The following is a 15,895-nucleotide window of genomic DNA, read 5'->3' on the forward strand; positions in this document are numbered from 1 at the left end:
TCTATGATATTTGACTCAGCATTCCTTTTCTTTTACAAGCTCTGTTTTTCTATCATAATTTTAGTATAAAATCCCTCCATGTAAATTTCAATTATTTAGGGAAAAAAACTGAGGAAATTATATAAACTAAACAGAGACACAGGGAAGAGTGCAAAGAGACTGCTTTATGGCAATTAGAACTCTGAGACATAGAGCAATTATTTAAAAATTGAAAGATACACATGTATCTTTAACAATTCTAATGGTGAATTAAAAATAAAAACCTATGTCTAACTCAGTTGAGGGGTATTGCTACTCCTTATACTACCCCTTGGCATCATTAATTACTCCCAGGACTCCAGATAATATTATCTCTGACTGAGTCATCCCTTCCGAGCACTGTGCCTTCATATTCAGTTTCCTATTAAATATGATTACACAGAAAATCCTTCAAAGTCTATCCTATTAAATATCATTACACAGAAAATCCTTCAAAGTCTAAGCGTCAAAAATTTCAAAAAATTTTAGCTTTTTCAATTATATTTAAAAAACAAAAATCCCTAACTCCTAGAAAGTTCTGCCAATCTCTCCATTCACATTTTGTAACACTGCACTCCCTATTTCTTTCTATGATAGATACACACTTGATAGGAATATAGTAGGATAATTAAATAGTTAGTTTAGAAATCCCATTAGGGGATCAAAGACAGAAAGGGAATTTTAAGGGAGTTTGGGAGACTGTTGTAAGCTAATGACCACTCAGGAAAAGAATCCATTAACCTAGCAACAATCTAATCTACCTTGAAGGAAGACCAGGTACATTCAAGTGCCAGGCACACTCAAGCCACAAATCCTGATAGTTAAAACAAAAGACAATAGATATGGGATCTGAATCTTATTACATGAAGTCAGGGAGTGCATGGTACTTGAAGAGTTGCATTTCTGCACACATAGCCAAGACAGGAATATAGGTGAAAGGGGAAAGAAACTAAGTGAAAGGGGACATTATACCAAAATCTGATTTGAATTACCATATTTTAATATATGTTACCACCCTTCTGCTAATATACATATAATTTAAACAGTGCCATGACAGTCTCGGTTAGACCACATAGAGTCAAAGGAGGAACTAATAACGTAAGCCTTGACGTCTGCCCAAGAATGAGAAAGAAGGTGGTCTTCTCCCATCCCCACTTTCTCTTTGATTATAAAAATGTAGCCCTCTTTGTTCTCAGGGCTGCACTCCCTTGCCTGTCCACTTGTACCTCTCACAAGTGTCCTATGCTAACAAACTCACTCTTTGCCTGCCACTTTGCCTCACTCTGAATTTTTTTTTTTTGAAAATGCTTTTTTACTTTACCTTCAATTATTTTTCTTATTTATTCTATTTATTTATTTTTGGCTGCATTGGGTCTCCGTTGCTGTGCACGGGCTTTCTCTAGCTGCAGAGAGTGGGGTCTACTCTTTGTTGCAGTGCGCAGGCTTCTCATCGTGGTGGCTTCTCTTGCTGCAGAGCATGGGCTCTAGGTGCACGGGCTTCAGTAGTTATAACACACAGGCTCAGTAGTTGTGGCTCATGGGCTCTAGAGCACAGGCTCAGTAGTTGTGGCACACGGGCTTAGCTGCTCTGTGGCATGTGGGATCTTCCCAGACCAGGGCTCAAATCTGTGTCCCCTGCATTGGCAAGCGGATTCTTAACCACTGCACCACCGGGGAAGCCCTAAATTCTTTCTTCAACAAGAAAAAAGAACCTGAGCTTCAGTAAGTCCTGGCTCCAGGTGAGCGGTTTCAATTAAAAGACAGTGGGTTTGTGCTTCCCTGGTAGTGCAGTGGTTGAGAATCCACCTGCCGATGCAGGGGACACGGGTTCGTGCCCCGGTCCTGGAGGATCCCACACGTCATGAAGCAGCTGGGCCCGTGAGCCATGGCCACTGAGCCTGCGCATCTGGAGCCTGTGCTCCGCAACGGGAGAGGCCACAACAGTGAGAGGACTGCGTACCGCAAAAAAACAAACAAACAAACAAAGACAGTGGGTTCTAGTCCCCTTCTAAGTCAGGGATCATGGGGTCAAGTCCCAGTTTGAGTTTGTGCTGGGTTCGAGTCCCATGAGAGCAGGAGTGCTGTTTCACACTGACCTTCGCCTCTGTTCCCACAGTCACTTAAGAACCCTCACAAGCACAATTATAATTATCTTGAGAAAAGAGTGAGCAAATAATTTATACTTTACATATCTGCAAGACAGATGCTACAGACTGCCCTGTGATAAGGAATCTCTTAGCCATATAGTATATATTTCTAAATTAAAAGGGGTTTATAAACACATAAATACACACAAACAGGATACAAGAAAGTGTCTTTCCCTGATAAAGCTTGAATTTTTTTAATATATACACACGTGTGTGTGTATGTACATATACATATATATATATGATGGGTATTAAAAAAATTCAAGCATAATCAGGGAAAGAAGCTTTCATGTATCCTAAAAATATCAACTTGTAGTTGAAGTGAATAGAAAAGTTTTTCACTTTTTGCAGATAAGTATAGAAAATCCTCTTGGAAATTATAAGATTTATTAAAATTATTCTCTTATGAAAGTTTTTCTGCTAATTGGCATTGGATACTTCACAAGCCAGCTGTCACCTAATTACAGGACCTGAAAATATTTTAGGTTTTACTCTGAATTGAAAACTCCACATAAAAATAAATGAAATTGCTAACATTTTTAAAATCATAAAGCCTGCAGTCTCATTTCTTACTTGCTTTCATATATAACAGGGTCTAAAAATAAGAAAATACAGCGTGACACACGAGAATGAAAAAAAAATTTTAATTTGGGGAGGGAGAAAAATGACCCTGAAGTTTTGAGTGAATAAACAACATTCTTAATGTTAATTTCCCACATGGTGGTTACTAGTTTCGTTTAACCATATGTAACTCTTGAATCTGGCAAGTGAAACAAAATGCTGTAGACTGCTTGAAAATAAACCACCTGTATTTGTTTATCTTTAAATGAGTTATCTCTGGAATAACAAGAATATTTCATTAAATTCTCAGTTTTGCATTTGTTTAATAAAAGTAGATTTAGAGTTTCCTCCATAATAAAAAACAGAAATATTGTATGTTGGACTAGACTAACTTGCACATTGCATCAAAACTTAGCTGTGTGCAGCCTTTACAAAGGCAAGCCACCTTATGTAAAAAATTAAAAAAAAAGCTATTACTTAAAAAATGTTAAACTTGTAATATTGAAAATTTTAATTGTCATATCAGATATTTCAATATCCATAAAGCAATTACAGACCAAAATAGTTTCTCTTCAGTGTTGGTGCATTAAATGGGATACCACTAATTTCTCATAACAGAATAACTAAACTATGGACTAAAATAGATAACTAACTACCAGTATAGCTTAGATATTGGCTGTATTTTTGTCTTTAAATTTGGCTGAAAATTGGAGGGATGGAAAGTGGTTCTTTACAACACCAGGAAGCAAATAATTTAACCATCTCTGCTTTTATGGTTCTTGTATCTACTGGAAACTCTGCAAATCTCTCACCCCAATGCTTCTCCACAGGCCCTCTTCATCCTCAACTGTCATCTTACAGATTCACCCATGTGTTTATCTTACTCTCTCAAAATCACCCATATTGTTTTCTGTTATATTCCAAATTCTTTTATTTTCTTAAACAGAACATTTTAACCATCTCTTTGTTACCCTGCTCCCTTAGAAGTTGTGCCCTATGAGCCTTAGATTTTACAGTCAAAAACAACTACCAAGCTATTTTCAAAAATCAAATGCCATGAATTCTCAAAATAAATTACAACACTCTCTTAAGACAGATGTGGGTACATTCAAATAAATTATTTAGCAAATCCTCATATTTCTATATTTTTATAGTAAACTTTATATTTTAGTATATTTTTAGATTTATAGAATTGACCAGATAGAAAATAAAATTCCACATATCCACCTCCCACTTCTGCACAGTTTCCTTTATTATTAACATCTTGCATTAGTGTGGTATACTTTTTCCAAATAAAGAATCGATGTTGATACATTATTATTAAATATAATCCATAATTTACATTAGGGCTCATGCTTTGTCTTGTATAGTTCTATAAATTTTGACAAATGCATATTGCCATGTATCCACCATTATAGTTTCATAAAGGATCGTTTTACCACCCTAAAAATTCCATGTTTCACCTATTCATCCTTTCGAAGGGGAGCAAGATATACCACCCCAAAATATGGCTTTAGTATATTGATTATTTTGAGCTGGTTATTTTTAAGAAACAGCAGACATAGGAGAAGCTCTGAAAACTGAGTAGAAGTTACCCTTTTGTAAGAGATATTTACATTGTAAGAGAACGCTCCATTTGTAAGAGTTTCTCCCTTTCTGTACCAGGAAGAGAAGGATGACTATAAATCTCTAGAAACTCTTATCAAGGGAGAAGGCAACAAGTTAAATTTGTATAATAACCTTACTCTTGTTTATTGTGCTTTTCCTGGTAACCTCCTATAACTGGCCACCCCTCACCCCCAACCTCTTCTTTTGTCTTTAGCTGGAAATGGTATTTAAAATGGTTGCTTGGGCCATTTAGGGGAGTTAGTTTTCCTGGGTAAATCCCATGTATACAGGAGGTATACATGTTATTAAACTTGTGTGTTTTTCTCCTATTAATCTGTCTTTTATCACAGAGAGTATCTCATCCAAGAACCTAGAAAGGTGGAGGGCAAATTATTTTTCCTCCCCTACACTTCCCTCCTTTCCAGAGAACATCTGGCAATTACTCATCTTTTTATTGTCTCTGTAGTTTTGCCTTTTCCATAATGTTATATAATTAAACCCATTCATTACTCATACTCATTCTTTCACTCCAGAATATGCATTTATATGCATTTAATGTTCCTCAGGTCTTATCATGACTTGATAGCTCATTCTTTTTTATTCCTGAATGATATTTCACTATGAACGTACACAGTTTATCCTTGCACCTACTGAAAGACACCTTGGTTGTTTCCAGTTTTGAGTAATTATGAATAAAACTGTGATAAACATCATGTACAGATTACTGTGTGGATATACGTTTTCATCTCACTTGGGTAAGTATCTTAAGCGGCCTGTTACTGTGGTAGCAAAGTTCGGTGTGTGGTGGAGGAGAGCATTTCCATAATCCTATGATTGAGTCTCAGTCTCATAGGGGAACTGTGGCCCTGGCTCATGACTTTTCAAGAGCTTCTCAACATTTCTGGTCCCTTAGTTGAGGAGGAAGTCCAGAGGGGGCTGGAGTTGGGTAATTTCCTCTCCCCCAAGTCAGATAAAGCTTTAGTGAAGTCTTTTCCTCTAATTGATGGGCATTTATTGTGGAGGTCATTGGAGGCTATTTTCAAAATACGTTTTCTCTTGGTGTTTGTCAAAATGGTGACTTTTCCCTTCCCCTTGACAAGTGCAGGGGGATTTTTCTCTCATCTGCACTATGAGAACCTGGTGGGGTTCCTAGAGGTAAAACCCACAAAACTGTGGGGGGGGGTGCTTAGACTGGGTCCCCAGAAGTTTTTAACCCTCAAGCTGATCCACACTCAGCTTCCAGCAATTTACTAAAGTTACTCTGTAAGTATTCTGGCTCCAGCCACTTCTGCTTCAGGTTAACTGATCTATGTTCTCTGTATTCACATTTCTTGCCAGTTTTCGGGGTGGTGGTTTATACCGTGACCTCAGTTCTCTGAAAGATCTAAGAAATTTTGATTTTCAGTTCCTTCAGCTTTTTTCCTGCTGTGAGGTTGAAAGCGATGACTTACAAGTTCTTTACATGTTGGAGTGGAAATCAGAAATCCTTCAAATGTAGTTTTAAAAACAGTTCCTTACCATCTCCGCATCTCTCTCTCTCTCTCCCCTCCCCCCCTCCTCAGAGGAAAGAAAAGAAAAAAAAAGCATGGGGAGAAGGAAGAGGCAGATCAATACTGCCTGCAAAATTCATGTTTGGAATACAGGTCTAGTATACTATAAGCAGTTTATGTGTTTTTTTTTTTTTTTAAACTAGTAACCAATAGGACTTCATGTTCCCCTCAGCTTGACTAAGCTTTTGACAAGCTTCTTCCTGACTCTAGATCCCTGACTTCCCATTTCTTAGAGCTTTTACTTTAGAAAGCAGATCATTGTAAATTCTTCCTCTATCCTGTGAATCTTTTTATAAACAACAACTCAGGAATATCTTTCTTAAGGACCGCGGAATATTCCCTTGAAATGTAATCTTCAAGGGAGAGAGCACCCCATCTCCCAGTTTTTGTGGGAGGGTAGGAGCCTAACTTCACTAGTGCTTTGCTCCAAGTTGCAAAACTACCTCTTGCCACAAAAATAAATTTGACTTTTCCTTTGGGTAAAGCCAGTTAGCAAACACAACCTGTGTTGTTCTTCTCACTCCTTTGCTTAAAAATCTTCCTATCTTTTGTTTCAGCCAAGTAAAGGTCAGACTGAGTTCTGATCTCTTTGCTGTTGGCAATCACATGCTCACATGTATGTGTGTGTGCGTGTATGAGAGAGGGAGAGGGAGAAGATGGTGACTCACTCGCAGTAAAACTTGAGAATGTAATATAATTCCCATGATTCTCTATTTATATAAAAGGGAGACAGTAGGACTGTAAGTAGAAGATTATGTAGTATATATAAAAGACCAGTGGAATTCTACATATCTTTACAGAATCAAGTTTTCCAGGAGTTATTCAACATCTAAAAATCTAAGTGAATATTAAACTACCATGAATAAATTATATAATTACCCCCAATTGTTTTATCATCTAATGTAAAAGGTCAATTTGTTAAATTTGAGACTGCCTCAATTTCCTTATAATTAACAGACTGAACTATAAGAAATTGGTTTTTATGCAGGAAATAAAAAGGTTCAATATTGGAAATTTCATTTGGATCAACCTAAATACAATATGATTAAAATAATGGACTTTCTTGAAGAGTAATTTTGACAACCTCTTCATGATGGAGCACTGTAAAATGTAACAATAATTATTGTAAATAATAATTATGTATTATTAATTGGGCCCCAATTTCATTAGTGTTACAACTTTGTAAAGGGAATCACTTTAAAAATAATTCCTACTTATGGCCCAGCAATTCCACTCCTGGGTAGATATCTAAGAAAAATGAAAACACTAATTCGAAAAGCACACCCCAATGTTCATAGCTGCATTATTTACAATAGCTACGATGGAAGCAAGTATCCATCAACAGATGAATGGATAAAGACGATGTGGAATATATATACAACAGAATGCTACTCAACCATAAAAAAGAATGAAATTTTGCCATTTGCAACAACATGAATGGACTTGGAGGGTGTTATGCTAAGTGAAATAAGTCAAAGAAAGAAATACTACATGATATCACTTATATGTGGGATCTAAACAATAAAACTAGTGAATATAACAAAAAGGAAACAGACCCGTAGATATAGACAACAAACTGGTGGTTACCAGTGGGGAGAGGGAAGGGGGAGGGAAAAGATGGGGTAGGGGATTAAGAGGTACAAACTATTATGTATAAAGTAAATAAACTACAAGGATATATTGTACAACCCGGGGAATATAGACAATATTTTATAACAACTATAAATGGAGTATAACCTTTAAAAATTGTGAATAACTATTCAATATGTTGTACACCTATAATTTATATAATACTGTACATCATCTTAAATTTTTTTTAAATAGTACTAAAATAATATAATCCCTACTTTTACCCCTCCCCAAATCTATCCTCATATGTGGAGAGGAGCTTGTCTCCCAATTAGCATCTACTATTCCAGAGACAAACATATGTATGTTCAGCTGAATACTGCATATAAACATGCATTTTAAGCATTTGTTTCTTACCTACTTTTGCAGTTGTAAATTATGGTCTTTTTAAAGTAGAGTACACAACAGATGGTATAGAGTTAGTTTAAAGTGATGTTTCCTTTAATATAAACTACTGTGCCAAGTGATCTCACACTACAACAGTTTATTCATTCACTATACCAATTTATATACTGCATTAAAATATACTGGTTTAAATGGGCATTTCAGCCACATTTGCCATATCGTGAGTCTGGCTTTAAACACAACATCACTGTAGTGTACTCACCCTATCTAAAGGAAAGAAAAAAATGACGGATGCAGAGAACCTAGTAAGAAATCACACTCTGTGAAATGACAAGATTCAGTATGATAAGAAATTCAATTTCTATCCCCACTTTCCTTTATGGGAAAAGAAATCTTACAAATCCATGATTATAATAATAATACGATTTTAACTAAAATGAGTTTCACAGAAAGCAAACTAATAGCCTGCTGAAGTGCTTTAGCTTCTTGTATATGTCATTATATTTGTAAATAATAAAAAAGACATATCATACATACAGTAGGTGATGATTATTCAGTGGGGTTTTGACCATGGATGCCAATATATTTAAAACAGGTCATGTAGTACTTATACATACATATATATACGTGTATAATGTATATACATGTGTACTATCTTGTTGGTGCAAGAGTGTTTGGACATTTTCTGGTTATATTATTACACTTTAGGACACACTCAATAAAATCCCCCCCAACTTAAAAATGTTTTGAGTTCATAAATTATGCATCTATACAAAGGACCCCAAATATTTAACAGGATGGTAGTGTTTATGGTCATAAACATAATGAAGTCAATTTTATAGGAAATAAACACTAAAACACATTACAACAACCAAAGTAATTTGATCTTTCTACACTTTTACAGATCTAGATTTCAATTACATTAACATATAGAGGCAAAAAAGGTCTGATGTGTGCAACTGGAGAGAGAATTTAAATTCAATTATTTACATAGTCTTAGTCATTTACGTATAACCACCCCGGATTATTTTCCAGACCATGAAAATTGTCCCAAGTCAATGGAGGTGTGTGAGGAAGCACTGAATGCATCTTATAGAAGTATCACTGCAGATATATTTATTTCCACTGAAAATATCTTTATGAGTCCTTTAGATCACTGGCTGCTGTAGCCTTTTTGAGTGAGCTGTATTCAGTGAGGGTACACACAGGAAAAAGAAATATTTAATGGGACCATCAGTTCTTTACCAAGTAGCTCTCTTTGTATTTTTCCATAGTCATATGCTCTCTAGCATCAGATGTCCCCCTTTAGGTGATTTGTGGAGAGCTGATGTGTGGATCATTCATTGGTCCTGCAGGACCCTCTGAACTGTTCAGCTTTCAGATTCTGTGATGCACTTCCTAGCTAACCTCTTTAAACCTCCTCAGCTCTTGCCTACCCCTACCCAGTGATGCACTCTGTAAACTTACTGCTGCAGTTACTTTGTTCCAACAGACCATGTTGGTTGGGTCCCCATCAAGATGGAGAATATTCAGCTCCTATTTTGGATGTACACATTGCCCATTAGAAACTCTGGATTTCTTGGCATGAAAATTACAGGTAGTACAGACTTCTCTAATGCCTTCATTTCTTCATTCCAGCTTTGACAGGAAGTTCCAGCTGGCCACTACCCTCAAAATTCTCCAGTCTATTTTTTTATTTTTTTTAAATACATTACATCCAATTTCAGAAAACAGATGGTGACCTTTCCAAAGAACTCTCTCACTACTTCTCTGATACACTGAAGTGGTTATACAATTTTCTATTGCTCACTCAGCAAATATCTAGCCAGGAAGAGAGACGTTAGTTTTCTCTTTGTGAAAATACCTCCTTCTCTCAAGCAACTTTGTTTAAAGTGGGGCAGAAACAACTCTGGAGAGAACAATCTCTCTCCAGAGATTATAGTTGATAATCCTCTAGGCTAACACACCAGATTGATTCTACACTCGTCCTTTTCTATTTTCTTATGTAGGCTGGAAATGGGCAATCAGGAAGTTATTATTAGGACCTTTTTTATTTCTTTACATTTTGTACATCTTTCATGAACTAGTCTAGCACTTCTGTTTAGAAAATGGAATATTTATCACACATTATTCCAATATAACAAAGACAAAATTTAAAACCATTATCCTGGGACTTCCCTGGTGGCACAGTGGTTAAAAATCCGCCCCCTATGCAGGGGACATGGGTTCGAGCCCTGGTCTGGGAAGATCCCACATGCCGCAGAGCAACTAAGCCCGTGTGCCACAACTATTGAGCCTGTGCTCTAGAGCCCACGAGCCACAACTACAGAAGCTAGCGTGCCTAGAGCCCATGCTCCACAACAAGAGAAGCCACCACAATGAGAAGCCCGCACACCGCAACAAAGACCCAATGCAGCCAAAAATAAATTAATTAATTAATTTTAAAAAATAAAATAAAACCACCATCCTGTTGCACAGGTTTTTGCTGTGAATATTTTGGATACTTAAGGTATGCCACTTTTTGAGCATACTGTTAGGTTGATTTTTAACATTAACCAAATGTGTTAAATTATGTTTATGAAACTTAAGACAGTAATATTTTATGTTAATCATTCCAAATCTAAAAGATGAAACTTTTATCTTTTTTTCATAATTATTACTTCTTAATGTTTTAAATGTTGATATACTTGATACTTCCAAGTCTCTGCCAGGTGAAATCAATTAAGTGGATCACATTTTAAAATCTGAATAGAATTTATGGTAAAGGTACAGTAGTTCATAACTATTAGGCCACAATGCATATCCGTACACATAAGCATTTAAATTTACCTTCCTGTCATTTTTACATCTAATCAAGTAAAAATTACATCATTAGAACTTTATGTTCTAATGAACTTCATGTAATTTTTTTTCTACAAATGAGTTACATTTGTTACATTACATCATTAGAACTTTATGTTCTAATGAACTTTATGTAATTTTTTTTCCACAAATGAGTTATTTTTAAAGAAATTATAGATTAGAATACTTTGATTTTTTTTTAAACACCTGAAAGAGGCTTAAATTATCTGTATGCCTTAGTCCATTGAGGCTGCTGTAATAAAAAACCATAGGATGGGTGGCTTACAAACACTACCTAAACTTACACCTAAACCAGCTAGAGAAAGAACAAACAAAACCCAAAGTTAGTAAAAGGAAAGAAATCATAAAGATGAGCAGAAATAAATAAGAGGAGAAGAAAACAACAGAAAAGATCAATGAAACTAAAAGCTGATTCTTGGAAAACATAAAATTGATAAACCTTTAGCCAGACTCATCAAGAAAAAAAAAAGGAGAGGGCTCAAATTAATAAAATTAGAAATGAAAAAGGAGAAGTTACAACTGACACCACAGAAATACAAAGGATCATAAGAGACTACTATCAGAAACTCTATGCCAATAAAATGGACAACCTAGAAGAAATAGACAAATTCCTAGAAAGGTATAACCTTCCAAGACTGAACCAGGAAGAAATAGAAAATATGAACAGACCAATCACAAGTACTGAAATTGAAACTGTGATTTAAAAACTTCCAACAAACAGAAGGCCAGGACCAGATGGCTTCACAAGCAAATTCAATCATTTAGAGAAGAGTTAACACCTACCCTTCTGAAACTCTTCCAAAAAATTGCAGAGGAAGGAACACTTCTGAACTCATCTATGAAGCCAGCATCATCCTGATACTTAAACCAGACAAAGATACCACAAAAAAACAAAATTACAGACCAATATCACTGATGAACATAGATGCAAAAATCCTTAACAAAACCGAATCCAACAACACATTAAAAAGATCATACACCATGATCAAGTGGGATTTATCCCAGGGATGCAAGGATTTTTCAATATCCACAAATCAATCAGTTTGATACACCACATCAACAAATTGAAGAATAAAAACCATATGATTATCTCAATAGATGCAGAAAAAGCTTTTGACAAAATTCAACACCCATTTATGATAAAAAACTCTCCAGAAAGTGAGCACAGAGGAAACCTACCTCAACATAATAAAGGTCATATTTGACAAATCCACAGCTAACATCATACTCAATGATGAAAAGGTGAAAGCATTTCCCCTAAGATCAGGAATCAGACAAGAATGTCCACTCTCGCCACTATTACTCAGCATACTTTAGGAAGTCCTAGCCACAGTGATCAGAGAAGAAAAAAATAAATAAATGTAATCCAACTTGGAAAAGAAGAAGTAAAAATGTCATTGTTTGCAGATGACTTGATACTATACACAGAAAATCCTAGAGATGCTACCAGAAAACTGCTAGAGCTCATCAATGAATCTGGTAAAGTCGCAGAATACAAAATTAATACACAGAAATTTCTTGCATTCCTATATACTTACAACAAGAGATCAGAAAGAGAAATTAAGGGAAAAAATCCCATTTACCATTGCATCAAAAGGAATAAAAAACCTAGAAATAAACTTACCTAATGAGACAAAAGACCTGTACTCTGAAAACTATGACACTGATGAAAGAAATCAAAGGTGACACAAACAGATGGAAAGATATACCATGTTCTTGGATTGAAAGAACCAATATTGTCAAAATGACTATATCACCCAAAGTAATCTACAGATTCAATGCAATTTCTATCAAATTACCAATGGCATTTTTCACAGAACTAGAACAAAAAATTTTTTAATTTGTATGGAAACACAAAAGACATCAAGTAGCCAAAGCAATACTGAGAAAGAAGGGACTTCTCTGGCAGTCCAGTGGTTAAAACTCCATGCTTCCAATACAGGGGGCAAGGGTTCAATCCCTGGTCAGGGAACTAAGATACCACATGCCACGTGGCACTGCCAAAAAATAAAAATAAAATACAATAAAACAAGAACTCAAGTGTCTCAAAAATGAGGAAATCTGTTTCTGTACATCCTTACTGGAATTCATTAAAGGAGGAAAACCATCTTAAAAAAATATATATTGAGAAAGAAAAATGGGGCTGGAGGAGTCAGGCTCCCTGACTTCAGACTGTACTACAAAGCTACGGTCACCAAAACAGTATGATAATGGCACAAAAACAGAAATATAGATCAATGGAACAGGATAGAAAGCCCAGAAATAAACGTATGCACCTATGGTCAATCTACAACAAAAAAGGCCACATATACAATGGAGAAAAGACAGTCTCTTCAATAAGTGGTGCTGGGAAAACTGGACAGCTACATGTAAAAGAATGAAATTAGAACACTCCCTAATACCATACACAAAAACAAACTCAAAATGGATTAAAGACCTAAATGTAAGACTGGATACTATAAAACTGTTAGGGGAAAACATAGGCAGAACACTCTCTGACATAAATTGCAGCAATATCTTTTTTGATCCACCTCCTAGAGTAATGAAAATAAAAACAAAAATAAACAAATGGGACCTAATGAAACTTAAAAGCTTTTGCACAGCAAAGGAAACCGTAAACAAAAGACAACTCTTAGAATGGAAGAAAATATTTGCAAACAAAGCGACCGACAAGCGATTAATCTCCAAAATATACAAACAGCTCGTGCAGCTCTGTATCAAAAGAAAAAAACAATCAAAAAATGGGCAGAAGACCTACAGACATTTCTCCAAAGAAGGCATACAGATGGCCAAAGAGCACATGAAAAGGTGGTCAACATTGCTAATTATTAAAGAAATGCAAATTAAAACAACAATGAGGTATCACCTCACACCAGTCAGAATGGCCATCATCAAAAAGTCTACAAATTATAAAGGCTGGAGAGGGTGTGGAGAAAAGGGAACCCTCCTACACTGTTGGTGGGAATGTAAATTGGTACAGCCACTATGGAGAACAGTATGGAGGTTCCTTACAAAACTAAAAATAAAGCTACATATGATCCAGCAATCCCGCTCCTGGGCATATTTCTACAGAAAACGATAATTCGAAAAAATACACGCACCCCAATGTTCACTGCAGCATTATTTACAACAGCCAGGACATGGAAGCAACCTAAAGGTCCACTGACGGATGAATGGATAAAGAAGATGTAGTACATATATACAATGGACTATTACTCAGCCATAAAAAAGAATCAAATAATGCCATCTGCAGCAAACTGGATGGACCTAGAGATTATCATACTGAGTGAAGTAAGTCAGACAAAGACAAATATTATATTATATCACTTACATGTGGAATCTAATAAAAATGATACAAATGAACTTATTTACAAAATAGAAACAGACTCACAGACTTCGAAAACAAAGTTATGGGTACCAAAGGGGAAAGGTGGTAGGGAGGGATAAATTAGGAGGTTGGGATCAACATATACACACTACTATATATAAAACCAATAATCAACAAGGACCTATGGTATAGCACAGGGAACTCTACTCAAATATTCTGTAATAACCTATATGGGAAAAGAATCTGAAAAAGAATGAATGTATGTATACGTACAACTGAATCACTTTCCTGTATACCTGAAACAAACACAACATTGTGAATCAACTATACTCCAATATAAAATAAAAATTAAATTAAATATTAAAAAATAAAAACAACAATAAACACTTATTTCTGATAGTTCTGGAGGCTGGGAAGTCCAAGATCAATGGACCAACAGATTCATTGTCTGGTGAAAGCCTGCTTCCTGGTTCTCACCTGGTGGAAGGGGTTAGGGATCTCTCTGGGGCCACTTTTACAAAAGCACAAAATTCACCCATGAGGACTCCACCCTCAAGACCTAATAACCTACTAAAGACACACCTTCTAATCCTATTACCTTGATGGTTAGGATTTCAACGTATGATTTTGTGGGGACAAAAACAATTCAGTCTAAAGCAGTCTAAAGCAGTATGGTTGTTTCACCTCTCCAGTTTACTCTAGTTTTCTTAGTTTTCTCTAGGAAAGAAAAATATAAAATGAAACATTTGACATACATAAATTTGTCAAGGTTTGAATTTGTGTGAGTTAATGTATAATATTTATGCAATTTGCATGTGTGGGTGTGTATGTGTGTGAAAATCACTGGCAAAGGGAATATGCTGTGTATGTTGCCTAAAGTTATTGAATATTGTACGTTATTTCACCTCTTGATACTGATGTTCACTCAAGTTTATGACTCCTGTGCACTAAACACAGCTTTGAAAAAGTGTTTCTTTGTTACAGACCTCTTCAAGATCACACTACATATGATAAAAAGCCCCTTTGCTACCAATGCCATCAAAATTAAATAGAGAAGTCCAAATTTAGAATACTTTACCTTGGAAAGTAAAAGAAAGACATTAAATATGCTTTATTCCTTGTAATCAATATAAGAATAAAAAATGTGGAATAAAACAAATGGCTTTCTGAAAAAGATTTACATATATAATGTATAATATATTATATGATAGAATAGAATAAGAAAAAGGTTTAATTAAAATGTAAATCATAAAAATAATACCTACAAAACAGCATATTTTGTTAGTATAATATTATTAACAGAAAAGTATATATCATACGTTATTAATCAATATTTATTTATTTATTTATTTGGCCACGCCACACGGCATGCAGAATCCTATTGACAGTTCCCCTACCAGGGATTGAACCCACACCCCCTGCAGTGGAAGCGCAGAGTCTTAACCACTGAACCGCCAAGGAAGTCTCAGTCAATATTTCTTTATAACCATTTTTAATATGACCATTTATAATTTATATTTGAAAATAAATACTCTCACAATGCACAGTTTTCCCTCTAATGAAAAACACTAGAGCTTCCATAATTACTTGGAGTGTTGTTGATTTATATCATGGAGTATATAACCACATAAAAGGTATCTGCAATGTACTTAATCATGTATTATAAGAGTTAAACCAATTTTAGTTAACAGCTAACAGTTTAGCAAAAGTTGAAAATTTTAATGGTACATTACTTTCAAAACAAGCAATAAAAAAGTGATGAGAAAACAAAAATCTCTAATAGGAAATAAGTAACATTTCTCAGATTATTTCATTACTGCAGAGTGATTATAAATAAGAGTAACTGG

The 15,895-nt window shown here is 35.3% G+C and overlaps 1 protein-coding gene across 4 annotated transcripts in view; it reads right to left on the reverse strand.

Annotated features, from left to right (window-relative positions):
- The window catches only part of LOC307193992 (uncharacterized protein), a 123,523-nt gene that overhangs the window by 87,418 nt on the left and 20,210 nt on the right, over positions 1 to 15,895 (reverse strand). The window lies entirely within an intron of this gene.

The sequence above is a fragment of the Stenella coeruleoalba genome (genome assembly GCF_951394435.1).
Source record: "Stenella coeruleoalba genome assembly, chromosome: 11".
Classification (NCBI taxonomy): Eukaryota; Metazoa; Chordata; class Mammalia; order Artiodactyla; family Delphinidae; genus Stenella; species Stenella coeruleoalba.